The sequence below is a fragment of the Anastrepha ludens genome, chromosome 6, assembly GCF_028408465.1.
Source record: "Anastrepha ludens isolate Willacy chromosome 6, idAnaLude1.1, whole genome shotgun sequence".
Taxonomy (NCBI): domain Eukaryota; kingdom Metazoa; phylum Arthropoda; class Insecta; order Diptera; family Tephritidae; genus Anastrepha; species Anastrepha ludens.
This window is the reverse complement of record NC_071502.1, coordinates 96,589,450-96,604,071: the sequence shown is the minus strand read 5'-3', so window position 1 is coordinate 96,604,071 and position 14,622 is coordinate 96,589,450. Positions and strand designations below refer to the sequence as shown.

The 14,622-nt window shown below is 34.3% G+C and overlaps 6 non-coding genes across 6 annotated transcripts; 2 read left to right on the top strand and 4 right to left on the bottom strand.

Annotated features, from left to right (window-relative positions):
• Nucleotides 1-2,526: 2,526 nt before the first annotated feature.
• On the bottom strand, nt 2,527-2,598 carry Trnad-guc (transfer RNA aspartic acid (anticodon GUC)). The gene has a single exon. It is a non-coding gene; the product is annotated as a tRNA-Asp (tRNA).
• A 1,316-nt stretch (nt 2,599-3,914) lies between these two features.
• Trnad-guc (transfer RNA aspartic acid (anticodon GUC)) lies at nt 3,915-3,986 on the bottom strand. The gene has a single exon. It is a non-coding gene; the product is annotated as a tRNA-Asp (tRNA).
• A 2,395-nt stretch (nt 3,987-6,381) lies between these two features.
• Nucleotides 6,382-6,453, bottom strand: Trnad-guc (transfer RNA aspartic acid (anticodon GUC)). The gene has a single exon. It is a non-coding gene; the product is annotated as a tRNA-Asp (tRNA).
• Nucleotides 6,454-10,791: 4,338 nt separating this feature from the next.
• On the bottom strand, nt 10,792-10,863 carry Trnam-cau (transfer RNA methionine (anticodon CAU)). The gene has a single exon. It is a non-coding gene; the product is annotated as a tRNA-Met (tRNA).
• A 570-nt stretch (nt 10,864-11,433) lies between these two features.
• Nucleotides 11,434-11,505, top strand: Trnam-cau (transfer RNA methionine (anticodon CAU)). Its single transcript has one exon. It is a non-coding gene; the product is annotated as a tRNA-Met (tRNA).
• Nucleotides 11,506-13,272: 1,767 nt separating this feature from the next.
• Nucleotides 13,273-13,344, top strand: Trnam-cau (transfer RNA methionine (anticodon CAU)). The gene has a single exon. It is a non-coding gene; the product is annotated as a tRNA-Met (tRNA).
• Nucleotides 13,345-14,622: the final 1,278 nt, after the last annotated feature.

The window sequence follows — 14,622 nt, the reverse complement described above, 5'->3', positions numbered from 1 at the left end:
GATCTTTTAAGGCTTGACTTTGAGTTCAATTTTTAGTATGCGGCGGATGCTACAGTCAGATATTTTCAGTTCTTTCGCCATTTGATTGGATTTTTGTCGGGGATTTCGCTCAAGTCGCTTCTTCACTTTTTGAACCATTTCACGTGACGCTGCAGTCTTTTGATGACCATCTCCATGACGTTTCGCAATGCTTCCAGTATCATTGTAACGGGTAATGGTGAGATAAACTCAAAAAAAAATTACTTTAAGGGGCTCGAGCTTACGAACAATCGGTGGTTGTGATTTTCCAGCCAAATATAATGCAATCACTCTATTTCATTTGAAATCCATTACAGATTTTCTTTTTTCGCGTTTACTCTCGGCAAAATCCTTCCGCGCGCTTATAAACAATAATCTGGGCTGTCATTTAGCGAACAAAATGCGGGCGAGTGGTCTGAAAGTGGTAACACTTCGAGTGCTGGACTCTGCAATATCCTGCTCTTAAGCTCGAAACAAGAATAGCAGAATGCAATACTACGCAGATTGGAGTGTAAAGCTAAGCCTAAGTTTGCCGTGAGGGTGCTGTGAGAGTGTCAAAATAGTCTGCTTTAAAAAAAAAAATTAAAAGTTAAATTAGGTTGAAATTGAAATTAAATTAGGTTAATGCAGGGCGAATCTATGAAAGGTTTTGTATTGATAAACCAGCAGATTTGTTTTTTTTTTTCCTTCGCCTTGTCCATTCATATGTCAGCATAAAATGAAATGACGAAAAGCCATTCCATTCGCACTATCGATGCTTCTATGCTTCTAGCTCCAACTTCATGGCGGCTGTGCAACATAGTTTGTCATATTATTTTTATTTTCTACCTTCTTTTGCCGTGACATTCCAATGTACAAAACGTTGTTGTTGGTCTAGTGCCACTGCCTTCGTTTTGGGTTAATGTAAACGAGGAAGATAATAGACGAAAGGAATCTAAAGAAAAAAGTGGTTTTAACATAGACAATTTAAATAGTATTCTCACCTTAGCAGCTGATTCTGTCAACACAGAGAGAGCCGAGTAGCAGTACCGTGACAAAAATATTATTTTCTTTCCCAAACAGCTCGGAATTTAAGAAGCAGCTGATTCATTAATTTATCCACTCATTCATTTTTGTTGGGTTTATTTGGACTGAATTGAAATTAAAAGCTTCGCATTTTTCTGCAAGACGTAGTTTAATTCCTTAGGTATTAAATATTTAATTTATAATATAAAATGAAAAGAAATGAAAAAACAAAAGTAAAAATATGCAAACTGCTTGCCAGGCACTTTTAACCGTGTGCAAAACGGTATATAAGAAGTGATGTCAATGGAGGTACTAAAACTGCGATTAAGGGAGCCGCACATTAGCCATAACCATAATCAGCTGTTTTGACATCATCATTTGGGCATCACTGCAAACGATTATAGGTGCCGTACCATAACGCCGTAACCATAATCATAGCCGTATGTAACCAATAAATTTTGGTTTTCCCCTGTTACCGTAAGCAGAATTATTTTACTTTTGTTTTGATATTTGCGAAAAAAATTGTAATATTAGAAATGAACGAGGAAAAATATTGGAGTTTTTATGACAAAATACAAATGTTGTCATTAATTCTACTTCAATTTCAACTGTTCAGGGTTATGGCGTAACTAATAGCCAATTGCTGCAATGTTGCGGCTATGGTTATAGTTATGTCTATGGTATTATGGCTACGGCACCACTAATTGCAGCTTAATAAAGGTTTCTGTGCCGAATGAAGAAAATATATCAACATTTTTTATATTAGATAAGAAAGCATGCTTACATTTTCAGAATTTTTTTGAATTCTCCATTTTATGTATATATATATATGTATATTTTTTTTTTTGTTTTGTAATTTTTATAAATATTGCTCCCTATTCTTATGCAAGATCAGCTGATATTTATTTTTCCCAGTTTACACGAAGAAAAAGCCTGTGCCGTTGTGAATATAAAATAGCAGACACTTACGATCCAATACATTCCAACTTCCACTCTCTGTTCTCTCTCTCTAATTTCTGATTGCGGAAATAACTTCTAGGCCACTTTCGAATTTTGCGTGCTCCCGTTAGCTATGATGGCTCACGTTGAGTTATGGAATGGAAACTCTCACAGACAGAGTATTCTGAAATCATATCGCTGCCATTATTGTCATTTCAAACTTCATTCCACAAATGAAAATTATGCGAAGTGCGGAGACTACTTCACAACCAACCATTTGTTTCGAAAATAATGTGGTACGATACATACCAGTGGCATCATTAGTTAAGTCATGCCGTTGGAATAAACATAAATGATGCAACCCTGAAAGTAGAAAGAGTGGTTCTCTCAGTTTGTGAAAAAACGACTTATTCGTATTTTTGAAGTCGGTTGTAGTTAAAACGCCATTTTAGAACATCAGATAGAAAAAAATAATAATAAGAAATATATCAATATATATCAAGAATTAAATAAAATATAAAAGCTACAGTAAAAAAACAAAAAATAAAAACGTTCATCGCGTTACTCCCCGACGGGGAATTGAACCCCGGTCTCCCGCGTGACAGGCGGGGATACTAACCACTATACTATCGAGGACGGGTAATATACACTTGCGTGAAAAACAAATTATTACCCAAAATACTGAATTTTCTGAATAAAATACTCAGAACTCATTTCATAATTTAATTGAAACAGAAAAATACAATGAAATCAAACCAAATACAATAAAATAATTAATTCAATTTATTAAAAAATATTTTTTTTGGAAATGTGAAATTGCAAGCAATTTGATGACTTACAGCCATAGTTACATTAAAGAAATTTATAAATAATTTAATCAAATATATTTCAATTTAGTCTTGGCTTTTCCACTTAGAGCCGGCTTTAAGGTTAGAGTAAAAAACGATGTTACTGATTTGTTAGATGGTTAAATGATAAAAAGCTGCTGAAATAATGATAAACGCACTGTTGGAAGACGAATTAAAGAAATATCCAAAAGGATTGCAAGGTTGATGCCTCACTCTGTAGGATTCCCAAGCAGAAGTGAAATGAGCGAGGTAAAAATCAATTTTCCCTAACAGCTCGGCTTCCTACCATATTCGGAGCTATGGGCTACAGTTACACGTGAATTAAATGTCCTTGAAAAGTTGTGGGCCACGTAAAAATTTTCAGGTTTATTATCAAAGCGACGTCATAATATAATAAGCAAAAGCGACAAAAATATACATCTGAGCATATATTTCGTAAATTATTTGTGATGCAGATTACGCGATTTTTGACGTTATTGCACCATCTGTTGTTGTAAAATTCTGAAGTTTAAAGAAATCTTTCGATAAGATGTTATTACCCGCTCCCAGCATGTTATCGCTATTTTTGCAACGTTGCCAATTTTATATTATATATTTACCGGTTGACAATGTCGTTATTATTTAGTTAGGCTCATCTACTAAACTCGCGTTTTTTTTAGTATTTTATTAAATAAAGTCAGCTTCTATGGTGGGTTGTGCCTAGGGGCCGATGCATTTTAATTTAAGAACCAATGTATGGTAAATTGAACCCTGGTATTCCACTTGACCGCTCATTGGTAATAGTTTCGTGTAAAATAATATTTTTGCATAGTTTTCGAGGGGAATTTTGAAGGGAATTTTCTGAAATTTTCATTTTTTATTACTCGTATTATATTTATCGCCTTGACCTTGTAAAAAAGGATGTTTGACGAAAGGGTGGAAAAAATAATTTAGAGTCAGATTAACAAAAAAGTATTTCTTCATATGCATAAAACTCAATTTCAATTATGTGTGCCTGAAAAGTATAAATTTGGAATAATAATACTGAATCACATAAAAAAAGAAGAAAGCCAAACTGAATTTTAGGATAATAATACTGAATCACATAAAAAAAAAGTTGATGAACTCCCCGACGGGGAATTGAACCCCGGTCTCCCGCGTGACAGGCGGGGATACTAACCACTATACTATCGAGGACGGGTAATCTACACTTGCGTGAAAAACAAATTACTTCTGAAAATACTGAATTTTCTGAATAAAATAATCAGAAATCATTTCATAATCTAACCTAAACAGAAAAATTCAATAAAATTTAACCAAATAAAATATTAAATTCAATTTAAATAAAAAAATATAATTCTTTTTTTTTGGAAATGTGATAGCAAGCAAGCAACTTTTAAGCTTAATGACTTTAAGTCATAGTTAAATTAAAAGAGTTTTTTCAATAAGTTAGAAGTTAATTTATTTTAAAATATATTTCAATATAGTCATTTTGTTTTTGTCGGGACAACTAGGAAGTGCAGCACTCAGACATTAATTAAGTCCATTGTACTACACTTGGATTCCCTTTTAATTTTCTTTAAATCTACCCAATATCCGAAGAAATCTGAGTAGATCTTGTGGTGCCAAGGAGCCAAGATGGTCGCTTCTTAACACATCAGTGCCGAAGACCTTAAACCTGATTCGAGCGAAGGTGGGGCAGACACACAGGAAGTGGTCCGCCGTCTCATCCTCCTCTTCACAAGCTGGGCAGAGTACACGGTCTGAGATGCCCAACCTTTCCATGTGTTTCGCCCACAGAAAGTGGCCCGTCATCAGTTCAACCAGCCGTCTGCACTTCCCTCTGCTTAATGACAAAAGGGTTTGCGACAGTCGATTGGACAGGACAGGTAACATCAGTTTAGTCCACCTGCAACCTCTCTCAACCTGCCAAGCTAGCTTGTTGGTGGTAGTTACCCATATGCTAACCGTGGCTGTGATGGCCGCAGAGGGGAGTGGCAAAACGGAGTCAGAGATCTCGTTACCCGCGATACCCACGTGTCCCGGGACCCATGTTAGCATCAGGCTATTATGTCTACCGACATAGTTCAACCTGGATTTACAGGACTTGACTGCCCCTGATGTAGTTGGAGGGCTGCCTAAGGCCATAAGCGCAGCTTGGCTGTCGCTGCAGACACATATGCAGATACATATAGTTGAGTTAGAGCCGGCTGAACATAACGCAGTGCCATTTGGAAAGGCAGATTACACTAATTAATCTATACTTTTGATTCCAGTTAGAAATCCGTTTACAATTAAAGAGTAAAGGTGGAATTTATAAAAAGGATTCCAGAAACAGTTAATCTCCTACAATAGAAGTCATAGTATTAAACGTTCCAAGATAGAATGCCTAAGTAGACAGAACAAATCTTAGTTTCGTTGAATCTTCGAAAGTTTGAGAGTTGACACAGTTACAGTTAAAAATGTAACGAACGAAGCTCTTCACATGAGTACTACACTTTAAAAAGAATCCCGCAAAATTAATTGCATTAAACATTAATTTTTTCTTAGTTTTAGATGTGGATACTGTTAGTAATCGAAGAAAGCAGTTACACCTTAAAAACCATTGCAAATTCAGGAAGAGCATACATAACTGGATATATTAATAAATATCCGCCACACAGATCAGCTGATTTATATGTATATGTATCCTGGTGACTTAACGGGACAGAAACCTGTAAAATTTCTGGAATTTTTTTTTCCATAAAATGTTAATATGTATAAACCTTTAAGAATATGTCAAAAAAAATTTAGAACGTAAATTTAAATATTTCTTATTTCTAATATTTCAATATATTATAGATCGTCTTCCGACGTTCGAGCGCTGGGAGAGGTATAGTTACGTTGGCGACTTTAGACGCGTTTTTCTCAAAACTGTATTTTTCGAATTGGCGTACACGATAACTCGAAAAGTTATTGACCGATCTTCCCGAAATTTTGTACACATCTTTTTTATGATATTACTTTCCATGTGAATTTACAAGTTTTCGAAAATTTTTCGAACAAAAAATTTGTTCAAACAAAAATAATAGGAAAATTCCCCAAATTTCATTATTTTTAGGCATTTTATTCCGCGATTTTTTTTCCATTTTTTTTATTCATATAGAAATTATGACATTAATAAACAAACAATTTTTTGGTTTTTTGTATTCAGGTCACTGACGCCGAAGCTACAATGCCCGCCGATTGAGAAGCCCCGCTGCGACCTTCCTGGAATAATTGAGTGTACATCCGCCATTTTAAATGATTAAAATAAAAAAAAAAATTTTTTTTAAAATTTTAATTATTTTATAAAAAACTGTATGCCCATTTTGAAAAAAAAAATATATTTACTTCTTCATTTGTAATAATTTTAATGAAAATCAGAGAAAATATTGCCGTTTACAGGTATCTGCCCCCTTAATCGATAAACTGTAATATTGCAATTTAAGTTAAACATTTCACCATAGTCTTGCACTTAGTATACAAATTAAATTTTTCTTGTTGTTTCGAAAATAATGTGGTATAAAAACTACGGCAAAACAAAAAAAAAAAAAAAAATTTTATTGCATCACTCCCCGACGGGGAATTGAACCCCGGTCTCCCGCGTGACAGGCGGGGATACTAACCACTATACTATCGAGGACGTTGATCTATGTCTGTATAAAGACACACTTAAGCAGCGAGAACAATTTCGCACTAACAAATATTAATGACTAACGTTGAGAAGTAAAAAACAAAAACGTGATTAGGTAAATGCTAAAATCTCATAATGAATACAGTGCACTCGCGGTAACTCGAATAGCCGCTAAGTCGAACGACGTGCTAACTCGAACACATTTTTTCCCCTATTGACTTCTTTGTAACTCGAACAATAAAAAAGCACTATAACTCGAACAAAAAAACAAATTTATTTGTACACACATTCTTTTCAAACATGTACATTTTGTACATAGATACATATGTAATAGTATATGTATATAAATTATATGTATACTAGTGTATTGTCCATATGAATATTTCGGCGTTAATATCCCGTTAGTTTTCTGGGAACAACATCTTGCATTGACCAAATTGCTTTAAATTTGTCATTTGCAGTATATCAGTGCACGTGAGTAATGGATCGTAAAAGGTTGAAGTGTTTAACATTAAAAGAGAGGGCTGAAGTCCTTAACAAAATTAAACGTGGACGTAGTGTTACTTCTCTAGCGAAGGAATATGGGGTAGCCAAGTCCACCATAAGTCTTATAAAAAAGAAAGATAAGGCAATTTATGGCTTGCACTAACGCTACCGGCAACCATAAGCTTAAACTTCTCGTTATTGACAAAGCAAGAAATCCTCGTGTTTTCAAAAATTTTAACTGTCCGGTGGAGTACAAAAATTCCAAATCAGCCTGGATGACTTCGGCGATTTTCAAAGACTGGTTTCATAATTCGTTCGTGCCGCAGGTAAAATCCAGATTCATTAAAACAATTTTTTTAACCAAGTTAAATGACTTTAATATTTAGGTAAGAAAAAATTTGAAAGATGGGGATTACCTGAGAAGGCTCTTCTTCTAATTGATAATGCCCCATCACATCCCAACGAAATCGAATTAAAGTCCGAGGATGGTTTAATTTTAACTATGTTTATGCCGCCGAATGTGACACCATTGATCCAGCCAATGGACCAAAATGTAATTCGTATAACGAAACTATACCACAGAAATTTTCTACTGGCTTCCATTTTCAACAATCGATCGAAAAATCGATATCGATGACTGTTTTTTTAACATAGCACACTCAATTGATAAGTCGAACAAATTCGATAAATCGAACAGCGCCTGTTTTAATTAGTTCGAGTTATCGCGAGTGCACTGTAATTATTTTTTCAAATTTGGCTAATTTTTGATTATTTAGTGCCGTATCAAATATATTCAAGCTATCTAAAATATTCGTTATTAACTGGTGCTTGCATATTTACATAAATAATTATGTATGTATGTATTTCGAGTTGTATACACAACTTGCATGGAATTTTGAATATTAATGTGGAAGATTAGCGTAATAACAATAGAAAATAAATAATTTTAATCAATTTTTATTTTAAACTCTAATGAACGTATGTAATCACCATCGGCCATCAGGTGTCTATTGTTTATTGTTGTTGGCACAATTTCCATGTTGGCTTCCACGAACGGCTTTGATTGACGCCACTCGCCCGCATCTAATCTAAATAATAAAAAAATAAATAGCAGATAATAATAGTAATTTAAAACATGGCTGCGATCAACAAACGACCATTTTGTTTAAAAAATTTATTTAAAACCCGTGCAAAAATCGTTCAATCATTTCAGTAAAACCCCAGGCGAACAAAAATGTACAGCAAGCGCTATTTGAATTTCGTTCAGTTGAAAAGTACCACTAAATAAAATTCTGAATTGAATAAGCCGAGTCAGCTACAACTACAACTCTCAGCATGTGTGTATATACATTCATACCCACATACATATGTATGTATATGTACATGCATAGTGCAGTTTGTTTGAAAAATTTCTCATTCAAGGCAACAAATATGTGGGGGCATTCAATTTATTTGCGCAGGCAAATGCGAATTTTGGTTGGCCAAATATTATCTACAAATTGACATGATGCTATGTTGTTGTTTGTTAAATTGTTTTTGGCATTTTAAAATTATCATATGGCTTGTGGTTGCTCTTAATTCATTTACTGAGCGAACTGCGCTTATTGGGTTTGCTGCTTTTGTTTAGTGTACTTGTAAAATGTTGTACATCAGAACTTAGCGCTGAGCATTTACTCTCTGCTTATGTATTTTTATACACTGTGAAACAAAAGTGCACAGCCAACGACGAAGACATTGCGAAGTAACGTTTTCGTAATTGCACATTTGCTAGAGCTTTGCAGCCGAACTGCCATTTTAATGTAGGAAAGAATCTGGAACAACTTTTTGAGAAATAAAAACAAAAAAAAAAAAAAAAGAATAGCGCTACTCCATCATCTCCCTGGCCACATAAAAATGTTTTCTAGTGGAACAAGTTCTCCAATAGTTTCAAATCATCTATCTTCCCGGACTGTGCTAAATTGAAGAAAGGATCCATGCAGAGTTTTACTGAAAGTAATTGCATTCTGCGGCTGTACTACGCGGCGAGGCGTATTCTCCCGGAAACTTTTAGGTAGCAGGCAATTTAAATTGTGTGTGAAGGTCATTAAAAAAAGTGCAGCTATTTCGAGGCTAGTGCTGATAATTTTTCAGATAGTCACACTTTATAAAATAATGCGCAGAGCACAGCACGAGTATATGCAGGTAGTTGTCATTGCGTTAATTTTATCTGATACATTGACACATTGGGACGAAATGAATCAACTTTTCATATTTCAAAGGTAGTAAAGAAAAACCCAGGGTTTTCAATGATTCCAAAAACGTGAGAACACATTTTGGTAAATGCTATACTGATAGAAATAGGTTTTCACGTTTTTATAAAGGGTGGTTAAATTTCAAGGGCCGATGTTGAATGTGAATGAACGACACCGTTGGACTTCTTTCTTTGGGGTTATTTGAAAGAAAAGGTATACGTCGATATGCCAGCAACAATTCAAGAGCTTAAGGATGAGATAATTTGGCACATTAACGGCATAGAACCTCAATTATGCCTCAGCGTCATCGAAAATTTGGACCATCGGATGGAGGTGTGCCGCCGAGGCTGCGGCGGCCATTTGGCCGATATTTTGTTTCATACGTAATTAAACCATACCAATTGTATCAAAATAAAGAGAAATGACAATAATTTCTTAAAAAAATTGTATTTTATTCAAAATCAACACCGGCCCTTGAAACTTAACCACCCTTTATGTGTATGTACGCTTGACTTTTCACTTTTCGTCTCGTTCATCAATGGAACACAACACTAATTTGCTGAATATTTTGTTAATAATTCGTTCACCAAAAATTTTACTTTTTATTTCATTAGAGCTCCAGCGAAATTTCTCCACTGCAAAGATGCTAGTTGATGTCATAAAACTACCGTCACATTGGCCGTTTTTATCTATGGAAAACACTAATTTGAAAAAATTCAATAATTCGTGGAATGAATACAACCTCATTATCTATAAAAATCTCCCCATACTTATTGTTTAAATTTTATATAATTTATATATTATTATATTTATAAATACGTTTTTTTCTGCCCCCTTTTGCTTCATAGTGTAGAATTGTTGCTGCTATGTAAGTATTATTAAGTATGTGCCGCTGTTGGGAGTTTTACTCTCACTAGCGCTCTTGCTTCAACCTGCTTAAGCATGTATGTATGTGTGAATGTATATATGTATACAGTCAATTGTATTTGTTTTATTCACGTTCCCTTACACACGATCGAAATGAATTTCCCTTTTACGTGTTTTGCTGTGAATACAAACAATGAAGCTCATGGTCGCTGCTATTGTTATGTCTCAAATATTTCACATCGTACACATGGCTATAATTCTCCACATTATGCAGCTGCCAATTGAATAGTTGCTGCTGAGAATCGCTGTTTGCCTGATACCAACGTGGATCAATTTATCGATTTCACGTTTTACGAATCATGATCGCTCACGATCAGTAAACAAAAATGTTGTTAGTATAAAGGGAGGAAGGAGAGCAACACTCCCGACAGTCGACATGTAAGTTCACCAAAAGCAAAAAACGTGCATTTGAATAATGCCTTTGAAGTAGAACACCATCTATTCATGAAATGTATACGCACATATGTATGTATATATATAAAATACGACAAAAACGAAACGAAAATTTGGAAGTCTATGAAACTAAATTGCTTGCTTGCGTTTGTTTATAATTAGTTATTGGATTTCTTGTTCTAGAACAGCAAAATAGTCTCCTCACACGAGCGTACTTTACAACAACATCATTCACAAATCCTCACCAACAAACAAACTCCTTTGTAGGGTGACCCGAAAATGTTGCGTATGCCCCACGGGAGCACTTTTCTAGCAGAGCAAGGTTTCGATCCTCGGACCTCTGGGTTATGGGCCCAGCACGCTTCCACTGCGCCACTCTGCTGTTTTGTCAAAACCATCCGATTTAAGTCGTAAGCATCGATAAATTTGTATGCACATAAATTTGTGTGTAACAAGTTTTGTAAGAATGAATGACCAAAAGGTTTTTAGTAACGTAAACTAGGTAGCTTTTGTGATGTACGCCCATATAAATAAATGAATACGATTATAACTGAATAACTAATATCCTGCTTAACCCACAAAGAGGCCGTTGCCACCATAGCAGCGGTATGACACTTTTACCTGGATCTAATGCCGCGGCACTTATTGTTGTTCTATTCACAATTAATGCGTTAACCTTGTGCCGGATTACGTCTGGCAATTTATTTCCACTTGTTATTTTGTTCCGTCATCTCTTACGGTTTCTGTTTACTTTCACGTTTGCTTTTGTGCCATCAAAATACAGTTAAATAATGTAAATTTTAATAAAAAAATTGTATGGTTTGCATTTTACATTTACAATTTGGTTTTTCGTTAATTGTAGTGTTAAAATTGCTGACGTCATACACACATTATTTATATTGATTTAAATTACATTACGCTTAAGTAGGTTTTTTGACACTAAATTTTGAAAAGCAGAGTGGCGCAGTGGAAGCGTGCTGGGCCCATAACCCAGAGGTCCGAGGATCGAAACCTTGCTCTGCTAGCGGTTGTGAAATGCTGTTGTCTGGCAATGGCTTTTTTTAAATAATTAAACTTAGAAATATCAGTACTTGTTACGAAATACTGACACATACACACATATACGTAAGTACTTCACTTCCAAATAAACATCACTTATTTAATTAAGGAATTATTTGAAGAGGCAGTCAGTCCATAAGACTATAAAAGAGAACAACAACAGGCAGAGGTTTGTGAATTGCATTACTCTGTAAATTGTTTGTGTAGTTTCCCTTTACATACTTTGCGTTATTACACAGGCATAGGCATTGACAACTGAATAAGTTATTGCGCCATATTTTTTCCATATGAATCGTAAAAACATACTCGTTACCATATTCCTGAAATGGTCTCAGAGCAGAAACATCTCCGGGGGCCTATTGCATGCTTTAATCAACAGGACCTTGACAAAGGCAAAGGCAATTTACATTTGCCCATTACGTTTCAATGCGTAGGGTGTGTCAAATACCTTAAAAATAGAATGGCAATCTGGTTATGTTAAAAAACCTATTATTGTGATTGAAAATAACGTAAAGAAACTGAAGAGCGATTGTAAGTTCAAAGTAAGTATAAATCTGGTATTTTTTACGAGGTGGAAGCAACGAAAATCCAATACCGTCAGTGTGGGACTTTAACGCCAACTAAACCACCTACCGTCAAAGTACCGATCTCATTGGTATTACCGATTAGTACATTGCCGAGAGGCGGCTTTTGAGTACCAGACTCAACGCCCGTTACTGTACTGATGCAATATGTGGAAAGTGGCAACTGGTTACCGCCCATTCTTTAAATTATTAGATTAGAAAGCTACTCTTATAAGGACGCAACCATCTGACATGCCCCTTTCCATGCCATAGAAAGGTAGTTTTCTAAGTCTGGTTTCGCCAGTTTTCCTGCATTTTCATATTGACTATTACTTATTTTGGTTCAACAAAAAGTGCTCGCATTATAAAAGAACTACGTTGGATAACTTTGCCGTCGCAAAAAAAACGGCTTAAACGCAGAAATTCCACTGATTTACCCCAATACTGACCAGTTCAAGATTTTTTCGGAGTACATAAAAGTTATGTTCACAAAAATATTTAGTTGGAAAGCACAAAATGTGAATTCGAGAAGTATACGGTCTTTTTTTTGTAAATCCAGCTGTACATAAATATCGAGTCTTAGTTTAACTATTGTAATTTTCGGTAGACTTAAATTCAGTTGAAAATTCACCACAGTTAAACTATTGGACTTTTTTATGTAAAGGATTCTTTTAAAATGGATTTGAAATAGCGTTTGACTTTCCCAGGGTTAACGTTCCAGGGCTGGCAGCTGATTTTTTGTGTTTATGCATGTAGTTACATATATTCCTGGAAATGAAGTAATCGTCTGTATCTTGTTTCAAGTATTCCGAATGAATTTTTGACAATAATTTTCGTCGAAGAAAGTAACAAATTGTTTATGTTTCTTCGTTTTCATACTACCAAAAGAGTAGTTTTATATAGCGCAACATCAACAAAAATTTATCCGTATTATTCCCGTTATAATTGGTCGCGATACTGACCTGGATAACCAAAGAAAACACGCTAAATATTTCATATTCGATAAATTGACGATTTTTTTCGCTTTTCGAAAATGTTAATTTTGCTTTTGTGTTACCCTGTGCGCATCTCACAAAGTGTCGCAAGTGTTAAATTTTTCATTTTAATTTTTAATAATAAGTCACGCTGTGCTTGTGTTTATATAAGTATTTTGGCAGAACAATGGCACAAGCAGAGTGGCGCAGTGGAAGCGTGCTGGGCCCATAACCCAGAGGTCCGAGGATCGAAACCTTGCTCTGCTACTTCAATAAAGTGCAGTTGCTTTTTTATTTTATATAATAAAATTACGTTTTTTGTGTAACATATATATATGTATATACATACATATATCGTAGTACGGTGGTAATTTTTTCGCAGTTTAAAAACAAAACTTGTTTTAAAAATTCGGAAAATGAAAAATTATTGCTATTTTCTTTCGTACTTGTATTTGATAAGAAGAAACATATCGTCCCCTTAGTATAACAATAGCCTATGTGCTCATAGGCTATTATTTTTTTTTTGAATTTTTGGATTCTCCATCGTCGATTTTATATGTGGTCAAAATTTTGTCAAATTCTAGTTCCACAAAGTGGGTCAAAACGTCAGTCAAAAAATAATAAATATTTACAGACGTAACGAGATTTGAGTGAGAGCTACTTTCGATAAAAAGTTTGAAATTCATTTTCTCAAAACATCAAAAAATTTATAGGCTATTTTAATACTAAGGGGACGATATTCAAAATATTGCAACTCAAGTTTGAATACATTCAGTTACATATACGTACTATATGCACATACTTATGTATGTATGTATGCATTTGTATTCGTGTACCCTGTTATAACTATTCGCAATTAGTAACGATTTTTTATTTTTTGGTGTTGAAAAACCAATAAATGTCTAATAATTTTTATGTTATTTTTAAATCTCGGCCTTACGGATCATATGTTTATTTTTATAAGTTTTGGTTTTGTTGAATACTTGTGACGCGTCTAGACAGTATGTCGTTTCGAGCTTTATTTATGAGAAATAAAAAATAAAACAAATAGAAAATAATCTTTAGTAGATATTTGGTGAAAAATATAAAATCAAAAACAAAATCGTCACTGAAGCCATTATTATTTTCAAACGAAAAATGAAAATTAAATGATATTTATTAAATTCAAAGAAGTAAAATAATGACTATCTTTAATTTTTTACATTAAGTTCTAATCTAGATTATAAACGCTCGAAAAAAGTCTGGAAAATACGATTTGAGATCTAACTTATGTTGGTTTAAGCTATTCGCATTTTAAATTAATATACTAATTTCTTAATGAATTGGAGATTTTATTTATTTTTTTGTTTTAAAAGTGCGTTTTATTGCGTATCATTTATTTTAATTTTATTAACTTTGAAGAAGAACCATAAATAAGTATGTGCATACATAGTATATATATGTATATATACATATAATTGGCGCGTACACACTTTTTGGGTGTTTGGCCGAGCTGCACCTCCTATTTGTGGTGCCCATTTGATGTTGTTCCACAAATGGAGCCGA